This window comes from Eptatretus burgeri, unplaced genomic scaffold, assembly GCF_056783735.1.
Source record: "Eptatretus burgeri isolate ZD-2024b unplaced genomic scaffold, Ebu_testis_v1 Ebu_testis_scaffold_205, whole genome shotgun sequence".
NCBI lineage: Eukaryota > Metazoa > Chordata > Myxini > Myxiniformes > Myxinidae > Eptatretus > Eptatretus burgeri.
In genome coordinates this window covers 11,360-21,779 of record NW_028222155.1, presented here as the reverse complement: position 1 = coordinate 21,779, position 10,420 = coordinate 11,360, and the positions used below count along the sequence as shown (strand labels likewise).

General features: G+C 30.7%; 1 long non-coding RNA gene across 1 annotated transcript in view; it reads right to left on the bottom strand.

Moving 5' to 3' along the window:
- Window positions 1–10,409: 10,409 nt before the first annotated feature.
- Window positions 10,410–10,420, bottom strand: part of LOC147007405 (uncharacterized) — a 2,401-nt gene continuing 2,390 nt past the window's right edge. The window contains exon 3 of the long non-coding RNA XR_015054210.1: window positions 10,410–10,420. This exon is cut by the window's right edge and continues 1,559 nt beyond it. This is a non-coding gene — a long non-coding RNA (uncharacterized LOC147007405).

Sequence of the window (10,420 nt, the reverse complement as noted above, 5' to 3'; positions counted from 1 at the left end):
AAGAGATTAATCTTGATAAATTATTGATGTATGTGTAATGTGAATTCTTTCCAACACTAAAATATAAAAGGTCAATGTGTGTTTCTTCATTTTTATAGTTGTTTGAAATTTTTAATATTTGAACTTTGTTTGTATCCGTTAATCCATATACATTAATAGAAAGATTATTCTTTTTCTCAAATTTAGGAATATCTGTTAGTGGCATTGGGAATTTAAAATCTTTAATGTCCAAGGTATTCTCATATTTCATATATTGTTTTACTCTTTCTGAATTACATTTTGGTGGATGTAAGTGAGCAAGAACAGACCAGAGAAAACATTTATTATCATTGTTCTTAATATTAACAACTGCCTTCTTTAGTTTTATTTCTTTTGGTAATTCAATATAAGAAGAAGCTTTAAGAGGGTTTGATTTTAGAATGTGTATATCTAAAAAGATGATTTTTTAATATTGAATCCACTTCCTACCACTGTATTATCAACATCCTCCTCTTGTCTTGATAGTTCTTCATAAACCCCACTATTCAAAAAATCTTGAAATGATGTTATAAAATGAAGATCTGTTCTCATATAAGGAGTTTGTTCTTCATCTTGTCTTTTCATATTCATTTTCACTCCCATATAAAACTTTAAAGTTTTCATTTCTTTTAATGTCTTTTTAATAAATTTTTCAACATCGGGTTTCACTATTTCAATTGATTCAGCTATTGATGATGGACCGGGTTCTCCAAATTGAAAAATCCTTATTTTTATATGCCCTTTAAATGCCTCATCAGTGTTTTTAATATAATAGTCTCCCTTTACTTTAAACTCATTTTTCTTGTGTTTTTGTGATTGAAGATGTTGATTATAACTACTCTTCAAAACATCCTTTGAACAGATATCACAATGTTTTCTTTCCAACTCAAGAGGAGATATTTGATGAAATAGATTAAATGTGTGTTTGTTGGTTCGGAGGTGTTTTCTATAATGTTTATATTCGTGATTACAAACATCGCAGTACGTTGTATTCACCATATTTATAGAATAAAACTTTGCTTGAACTAAAATTTTCTTGATGAAAATTTCGTTTAATTTATAGGTGAATCTGTGCTTAAAAACATTTTATCCTCCAACTTTTTCACTTAATAAATACAATGTTTCAAGACACAAAAGACAAGTTTCAATCAATCTCTTCATCTGTTAAAGATACTGAGAAATATGTCAAGGATGTAAAATTGAACAAAGATAAATATAACAACTATTGGATAAAAACTATTATGGTAAATAATATGAGTTCTTCAATTTCCTTCAGTGGAAGGGCTTTTAGTATACCTGGTAGAACATCAATTAAAGTATCTCTAACAAAAGTTTCTCCTCTCCTTCTAGTAATATATTCAAAACTAGAAAAAGCAATGAAACAAGAAAAAGTATCAAAGAACAAAAACCTTATGGATGAAGCTTTAGAAAGAAAAGATAAGACCATCTGTAATATGCAAGGAGAAATTTGTATTTTTTTTCAACAACCCTAAAGATGTAAATCTTGATGAAATAAAGGATGTTAATATATCAGGTGAAATGACATTTCGTTCAATAGTAGTTAACGATAATTTTAAAATTACCTTTAATATAAAAAATGTTGTCGTTGAATCTGATAATGAAAAAAAGTATATCGATATCGATGGTAATATACAACTGAAAGTATAGATGAATTTCAGTTTAAGTAAAGTTTTACTTTATAAATATGCTAGACTTTCCTGATTCTCCATATGACAAATTTGAGAATTGTCCTGCGTGTGAAAGACAGGATTAAACACAGAGTCAAAAGCCTATAAACAATGTATATTCTGTGATTATCTTCTAATTAATGATAATAAAAAATATAAAAAGGAAAATAATTCTTTTAGATTTACACCAAAAATGAATTACTTTACAAGATTGATTAGAGAAATGAATGTAAAGTATGAGGATGATAACACACCTTTCCTTACAAGGGAAGAAACTGAACGTATAAGAGAAATGTTCAAAGGATTGTTGTTGTATATAATTCATGGATGTAATTTTTCAGGGAAATATCAACACAAGATATTGTATAAATAAAATAATGGATTATCTTGAAATTAAACCTGAACTTAGGATAAAATATAGAGTTTCTAAAAAAGCCAATAATAAATTAAATAACCTGTTTTTCAAATATATAAATGAATGATTTTTTACCTATTTGGGAAAATAAGATAAAATTTAACAACCATAAAAATCTCCCAAATTCATTAAGATGTCTCATAGTTGGTTCAAGTGGATGTGGAAAAACCTGCTTACTTTTAAAAATGCTCCTCACTCCCAACTTTTTAGATTATGATAATTTAATAATTTTCACAAAGTCGAGTTTTCAACCAGAGTATCAACTACTCTCACAAGGTTTTAATGCTGGTCTTCAAAAAGAAGATATAATAGGTTTATTTAAACGTCAAAAAAACCTAAATGATTATAACATTGAAGATATAATTCAACTATTTTGTGATACACAGAGATGTAAAAAGAAATCAAATCTTATAACTTGTATTCTTAGTGATAATACGGATGATATACCGTCTCCCCAAGATTTGGATAAATCAAAAAAGAACCTCGTTATCTTTGATGATTGTGTTAATGAGAGAAACCAAACGGTAATGGACAGCTACTACACAAGAGGGAGACATTCTTCTTGTAATTGTATTTATCTTAGTCAATCGTACTTCCAACTTCCTCGTCGTTCCATCAGAAACAATGCTAATACTTTTATTTTATTCAAGTTAAATTCAATAGATATCAATAATTTTTGGAGAGATAATTGTTCTACATTATGTAGTAAAAAGAAATTTGAGGATTATATGAAGCACACGACTAAAAAATATAAATATATTGTTGTGAAACAAGATGAGATATTAAGGGATATATTTTTTGTTTTATAAACAATTACATATATAAATGACAACTATTATTATAAATCTTGTGGGTAAATCTGCTTCTGGAAAAAACTTTCATACATCAAGGTTCTTGTGTAGTACAAATGAGAATATTGTAAATTTACTTAAAAAACACCCCGTGATACGCATTGTATCAACAACAACTAGAGTAATAAGACCTGGAGAAGTAAAAGGTGAAGATTATCACTATATTTCAGTGGAGGAACATATGCGATTGAGGAATGAAGGACAAATATTTGAGGAGGTTTCTCTTGGTACAACAAAATATTCACATTGTAAGAGTGAGTTAAAGAAACTAAAATCTGGTGGTGTTGGGATATTAGAAACTAATCCAGAAGGAACGAGACAAATTATTAAATATCTGAGCGGAGTGAAGATTTTATCATTCGGTTTTGATGTTGATGAAGAAACTCAACACAAACGTATGAAAAGCAGAGATGCAAGGATTAGTGAAGAAGAAATTACAACTCGCATTAATGTTAATAAAGAATTTGATGAAATATTTAAAGAAAAGGATTTATTTGAACACATCTACTTGAATGATGAAGAAAAGGAAAATTTCCCTGTTGATCTTTACAATTCATTAAATGATATTTTACAATAAATAAATGGATACAAAAGAAAGAGCAAGAAGATTTAAGGAACATCAAGAGTTGGTTTCAAAAGTTGTAAAACAACAGGAAGACATAAAGAAGAAACGCAGACAGAAACTAACGGGTGAAGAAGCATTTGAAAAAACAAGAGAAATTTTTTAAACCACTTTTAAAAACTTCCCAAGAAAAAATGAAAGATGTTTCCACAGTTCCCACAGTAGAATATACTCCTAGAAAGCTTCAAATGTTAAAAGATTTCAGTCAAATGACGGAGGAAGAATTAGAGCATTTAGGAGAATTAGAATATGATGATGAAGGTTTATTTCAACAACTGGAAGAGATTAATCAACCCCCTGATTATATTGTGAATGCTGTTCAAAACAATGAATATTCAGCGGATTCAAAAACCAAAGCAGGACTCATTCCAACAGAACAACCAGCAATATTTCATCTTGTTCAAGAAAAGGTATTGATATTTAATGATGAATTAAGGTTCTTAAGTTCTGCTCAACCCCCTGTTAAACTAACTCCGAGATTAATGTTTCTTCTCACAAAAGATGGAAGGCAAGGTTCAACTGTGAGGGATGAATCAAAGTATATTGATAAACCATTGGATATGGAAAATAATGATGATAGAGTATATATTGATTTGCTGAACACTCTAAATTATAAGGTTATTCTTTCTGGTAAAAGTAGGAAGAATGAGAAGGAGAAACACATTATTCAGGCTTTAAGTATCCTTGGTTCAGGTATTAGTTTTCTTCCAAATGACCCATCGCAATTAGTTAATAGACTGTTATTGTTGTTCGGCAGTAAGAAGGCTGGAAATAACAATTGTTTTAATGAAGCATCAGCCATTTTAGACCAGTTGATGAACATGAAAATAATTAATAAATCTCAATATAAAGACATTTTATCTCATATTAAATAAGATGAGAAGCACAATCCTGAGTTTTAATTTCACAACAAGCGACCACACATCTTCATTCCCATACCCACTACAACTTGACACAACAAAAGAATATGAGGCATCTTTATTGTCCATGGAGACTTATAATACCTTATTTAATATAACCGAGAAAAATGACAAGTTTAGTTATAATCCGGGAAGTGGATACAAAACGATAACAGTCTCACCTGAGCATACGAGATTTCTCAAATATCTTCCGAAATTGCTCGTCTTATGAAAGAACAGGGTGATGAACCAAAAAATATTATTATAAACATTCAAAACATACTTCAAAATCAACGATTAAAGTTAAAAATAACTACAAGGTTGATTTCACAATTGATAATTCATTTAGAGAGTTATTAGGTTTCTCCTCAAAAAAGATTGAAACTAATGGGACGTTTTACAGTGATAATGTCATTCAAATATCCTCAGGAATAAATTCGGTGTTAATTCACTGTGATTTGATTGATGGTGCTTATAATGATGGATTAAAAACAAATACAATATTTTCATTCCCCTGATACTCAACCCCAATTGGTTATAAATTCAATATGGAGCCTAAAAATTTGGTTTATCTACCTGTGTCAGGAAAAACCATACACAGAGTAAATTTTAGGATAACCGACCAAGATAATCGTGTGATCTCTTTTAATGGAGAAGTTATATCCATCAGAATTCACCTACGTGAAGTTTTTCAATAAATAAATACGATGGTTATTGTGAGGAAGCACGAGTTGGGAAAATATAAAATAATTACAGGGGATGGGATGTTCCTTTCCCGTACTACAAGGGTGAAGGTATGTATCTTGGTAGAGGATACTATAAACCTAAGAGACAAAGGGGTGTCGGACATCAATTTAGAGGAGATGGGATAATTGATACTCTCATGGGTATTGGTTCAACTATTCTTAAACATAAAGACCTAATTGGTTCAACTGCTTCTGCTGTGGGAAATGTAGCAGGTGCTGTAAAGAGTATAAAAGATGCTCAGAAAGAATCTCATAAATTACAAGCAATAAAAGAAATTAAGAAAGGTAAAACTCAGTTGTCCCCCCAAGAACGACAGAAAATAATTCAAATACTTGGATCAGGGTTTCAAAAGTTTTAACATCTTTTTCCTAAATAAATACAAGTATGGAAGCAATTGATAGTATCTATGATTTGGATGATACTATTATTATCTCAAACTCCACTAAAAAAGAAGATTACTTCAAGGTAAATGCAATAACTGGAACAGACTGGAATACAAATGGTACAAAAAGTTTTGAAATAAATAATCAACAAACCTATTTGAATCTCTCCGAAAGTTTCTTGTTGTGTAAATTTAAATTCACTAACGCTGGGAATAACACATACTCTTAACTTGTAAATGATTTCTTCTGGAAAATGTTTGATAGTGTGCGATTGTATATTGGAACACAAGAAGTTGAAGCGGTTGATTATGTCTCTGCTGTATCTGAAATGATGAAATTTACACTCTATACATTCAGTGATAGAATGGGAAAGGGGTCTGTCGAAGGTTTTATTCCTGATATGTCAACGGGAACAAACACAGACCCTGGATATATTCAAAGGAAAGGAATGTATAATGATGATACAAAAGCAGAAAATAGTTTTACTGTGGCAGTTCCTCTTAAAGGTATATTTGGATTTTGTGATTATGATAAAGTTCTGTATGGTCTTAAAATTAGATTTCAACTACAAAGGAATGATAATGAAAATAGATTGCTTTTTTGGTGTTGGTAATGCTTTTAGTGATCAGAATAAATTTGTAATTGAGGAGATGAGTTGGTATATCAGTGAATATACTCCTAATCTTAAAACAGAAGAGATGTTGAATCGAAGACTTAACTCAAAAAAACCACTCAGTGTATCATACCTCAAAAGAAGATGTCAACACGTTAAACTCAATCAAACTACTTACACGTGGAATTTGGGTGTTCTGGAAGGAAAGCCACGATATCTGTGGATGATTTTTAAAAAGCCAGATGGTGATACTGCGACTGATAAGAATAATGCATTGAGTGATAATGCTAAGGTGAAACAACTTCGCGTTTCTCTAGATGGAACATTTTATCCACGAGATAGATTGGAAATTAATTGGGAAAAAAATGATTTTGCTGAAGCATACAAGTCTTACCAAAAGGTGTGTGAAAGTAATGGAAATAAAGAACCTATTTTAGATATGACAGCATTTAAAAGTTTGTATACAATCTATACGTTTGACCTGAGCGCTCAAAAAGAAACTATAAAGTCTAATCGAGTGGATACTTCCCTATACATTGAAAGAGGAGAGAGTGAAGAAGTTGATACATATTGTTTGCTTTTGGAAGAAACAGAATTGCAGATTAATACAGATAATGGTGTGATGATTAGTCTCACATAATTTTTTTGTTAAATAAATGAGTGGCAAAGTACCAACTGGGGTATATGTTAATCAAATCAATCTTCATAAACTATCATCTTGTGTTCAAAATCAAAAGCCTTGTACGATTAACGTTAATACAATTCAGAGAAAAGGAGCAGTAAGAATTGATGTTTTGCTCACAAGAGAACAGGTTAAAATCTTGAATGACACTGACTCACTTAAAATTAAAATGACAAAACCAATGTTGAAAAAATATTCAATAAGAGAGACGAGTGGAGGATTTCTCCCATTTCTAATTCCTTTATTTGCTGGTTTAAGTGCGGTTGGAGCATTGACGGGTGGTATTTCAACAGCGGTCAAAACTGCCAACGAAAGGAAGGCTCAACTCCAGGCTCAAAAAGAATTGGAAAGACATAACAAAGAGTTGGAGAAACAAATTAGTGGAAGTGGTGTAATTGTAGATTTTGCTGAAAAACTTGAAGGTCTGCCTGATAAAGCGAGATTGTTAGTTGGAGATATGCTTTCTTCTATAGCACAAGCAGGTGTAAAATTAACGAAAAGAGGTAATGGATTATATCTTTCTAATAAATAAATGAGCATTGATGAGTGGTTGAAAGAATTTGGAAAGAATACAACATCAAATTTACAACTTGCCAAATATTGTAAGAAATTAAAAATTCATAATGTGGTTATTTGTATGAGAGATGAATTAACAAATGTGTCGAAACATACAAAGAATATTATTATGAACTTAGAAGATAATGATGGGAACGGTTCTCATTGGGTTTGTATTTTTAATAGTCAAGACAAATATTATTTTGATAGTTTTGGTCTTCCACCACCTGTTGAAGTCATAAAATTCTTACAGAATGGTGTTTATCAAACATTTCAAGTCCAAGAATTAAATTCCAAGTGTTGTGGTCAATTATGTCTATATGTGTTATTTCAACTCAACAAAAATAAAAAATTTTATGATATTATTTTTAATCTAATATAAATGACTTATGTTGGTAAAGATGGTTCTATCTTTGGTGTATCTCAAGAACTGGATATTGATTTATCAAATTATTACACAAAGGCACAGGCTGAACGACATAAATATAATATAAACAAAAAATATTAACATGAAAAATGTTTATAAATTAAAAAATTATCCAAGCCCGACTGACGCGAATGACTTGGTGAGATTAAGCGATTTATCACAATATATATACTTAAATAAAACGGCTGTGTATTCTAAAGATACAGAAGTGTTGATATTATCTCCAGGTCATACAGAATTCACAGTTCGAATTAAAATAAATTTTTATAAAGAAGGGCGTATCGTTTGTATGAGAATAGAACAATGGGGGTATGATATGAATGATTTAGGGTATAATTGGTCATTTAAAATTAACCTCGAAGACCTGGAACAATTAAATCAGTCTCGTAAGGAAGAATATTATCCACTTGGTATCGAGAATGAGTTTTGTGGAGCCACGATTAGTAAACAACAAATAAAAGAATTTAATAAGGGTAAATATAATAATGGTTTTGCCCTTGTTTATCTCATGAAAACAGAAAAAACAGGATTATATATAATAAGTAAGGAAATACAAAATGATTTAACTATGGGAAGATGGGGAGGTGTTTCGTGCCATAATATTATTCTAACATATATTTCTAATACATAAATGACAGCAAGAAGGCTTCAAGAAAATTATCATTTCTGTGTTCAAGCATACCTTCAAGAAAAGGGTATTCGGTATTTTAATAAATATGTTCTACAACATAAGAATGAGGTATTTTCAATAAAAGATTGGCATTATGCTGATGTTGATAAACCAACAACTTTAGATTTAATTAGAATGTTAAATAATGAAAAAATTATAAGGTTAAGAAAAGGTAAGGCTCTTTTAGAAATTCAAAAGAAATTTTATTGGTATCCTGTTGTAAAAAAATTATTTTGGATACAGGAATAACAAGAAATCCTGATGAATATATGTATAATATTCTATGGGGTGTAAACGATTCAAGTATAGTAAGGGATGAGGAAGGAGTTGAAGAAGAGAGGGAAGAGGAGGAAAAGGAGGAGGAGAGAGAGAAGGAGGAAAGAGAGAAGAGAGAGAGGGAGAAGAAAGAGAAGGAGGAAAAGGAGAAGAGAGAGAAGGAGGAAAGAGAGAAGAGAGAGAAGGAGGAAAAGGAGAAGAGAGAGAGGGAGGAAAGAGAGAGAATGAATAAATATCAAAATATGGAAACCAGTGAGATTCAAAAAAGAATAGAGGTATTACAGAAAATAACTCCAACCCACCAAGGAGGAATACAAAAGAATTAACAAGTCTATTTGCAATACTTTCAACAAAACTATTAGCATCGTCAAGCTATTCATTTTAATTCAAGTTTTTTCTTAAATAAATGGAGGAGAGAGTGAAGGCATTTCTAAGGATTCTTTATGTTTTAAAAATTAAGATTCAAATGTGCATGTTGGAAAACTAAAAAGGTTTTTGCACTCTGCAGAAATTTTTCTCATAAATAAATGAGTTATTGTCTCAAATGTAAAAAGAAAACTAATACTAAAAATATTTCATATATTAAAAGTAAAAATAACAGGGTTATACAAAAAGGTATATGTTCGGTGTGTGGTTCAAAAAAAATCAATTTATCTCCAAACACAAACTCGGAGGAGATATACAAAAGTTTTTATCAGGAAGTAAATTTACAACTACTGGAATACCAGGGGAATTACATCTTCCAGGGTATTCTTTCTGTGGTCCAGGCACAAACTTGGATAAAAGATTAGATGAGGCAAACAATCCTAAATCCTGAGTAAACCAATCAATAGAGTTGATGAAGTGTGCATGAGACACGATATTGATTATGGGAATACCACAACGTTGGAAGAAAAGCATGAAGCCGATAGAGAAATGTTATATAATTTGTCTCTGATACAAAATCCAACCTTGAGAGAAAAAGTTGATAGGTTCATCGTGAAGAAGATGATTAGTGCTAAATTGAAACTTGGACTTGGAAATTCAAAAAACTTATAGGCTCTAATGATGCCATTAAGACTGAAGAGCAATTAGCTGATGAATTACATAAACCAATATTCACAAAGTTTCAGAGAAGGAAAGTTTATTCCAAGGAAGTTGATTATATCTGGTCTGCCTTTTGATTGAACTCAATAATGATAAGGGGTACAAGTATGCTTTAACCGTTATTGATTTGAGGAGTAGATATGCGTGGGTTGTCCCTTTAAAAAACAAAACAGGTAATACTCTTATGTTAGCTTTTCAACAGATATTTAATAAAAGTAAGAGAAAACCTAAGAAATTGTGGACTGATGAGGGTAGAGAGTTTTATAACAAGACATTTATGAATTTTCTAAAAAATAACAGTATTACATTATACAGTACCTTTAATGAAGGGAAGGCAGTTGTTGTTGAACGTTTTAATCGTACCTTAAAAGAGAGACTATATAAAAAATTCACACAACTCGGTTCACAACAATGGTCATCTTTTATTCAGGATATTGTGGATAAGTATAATGACACGATTCACACGTCAACGAATATGAAGCCATCAG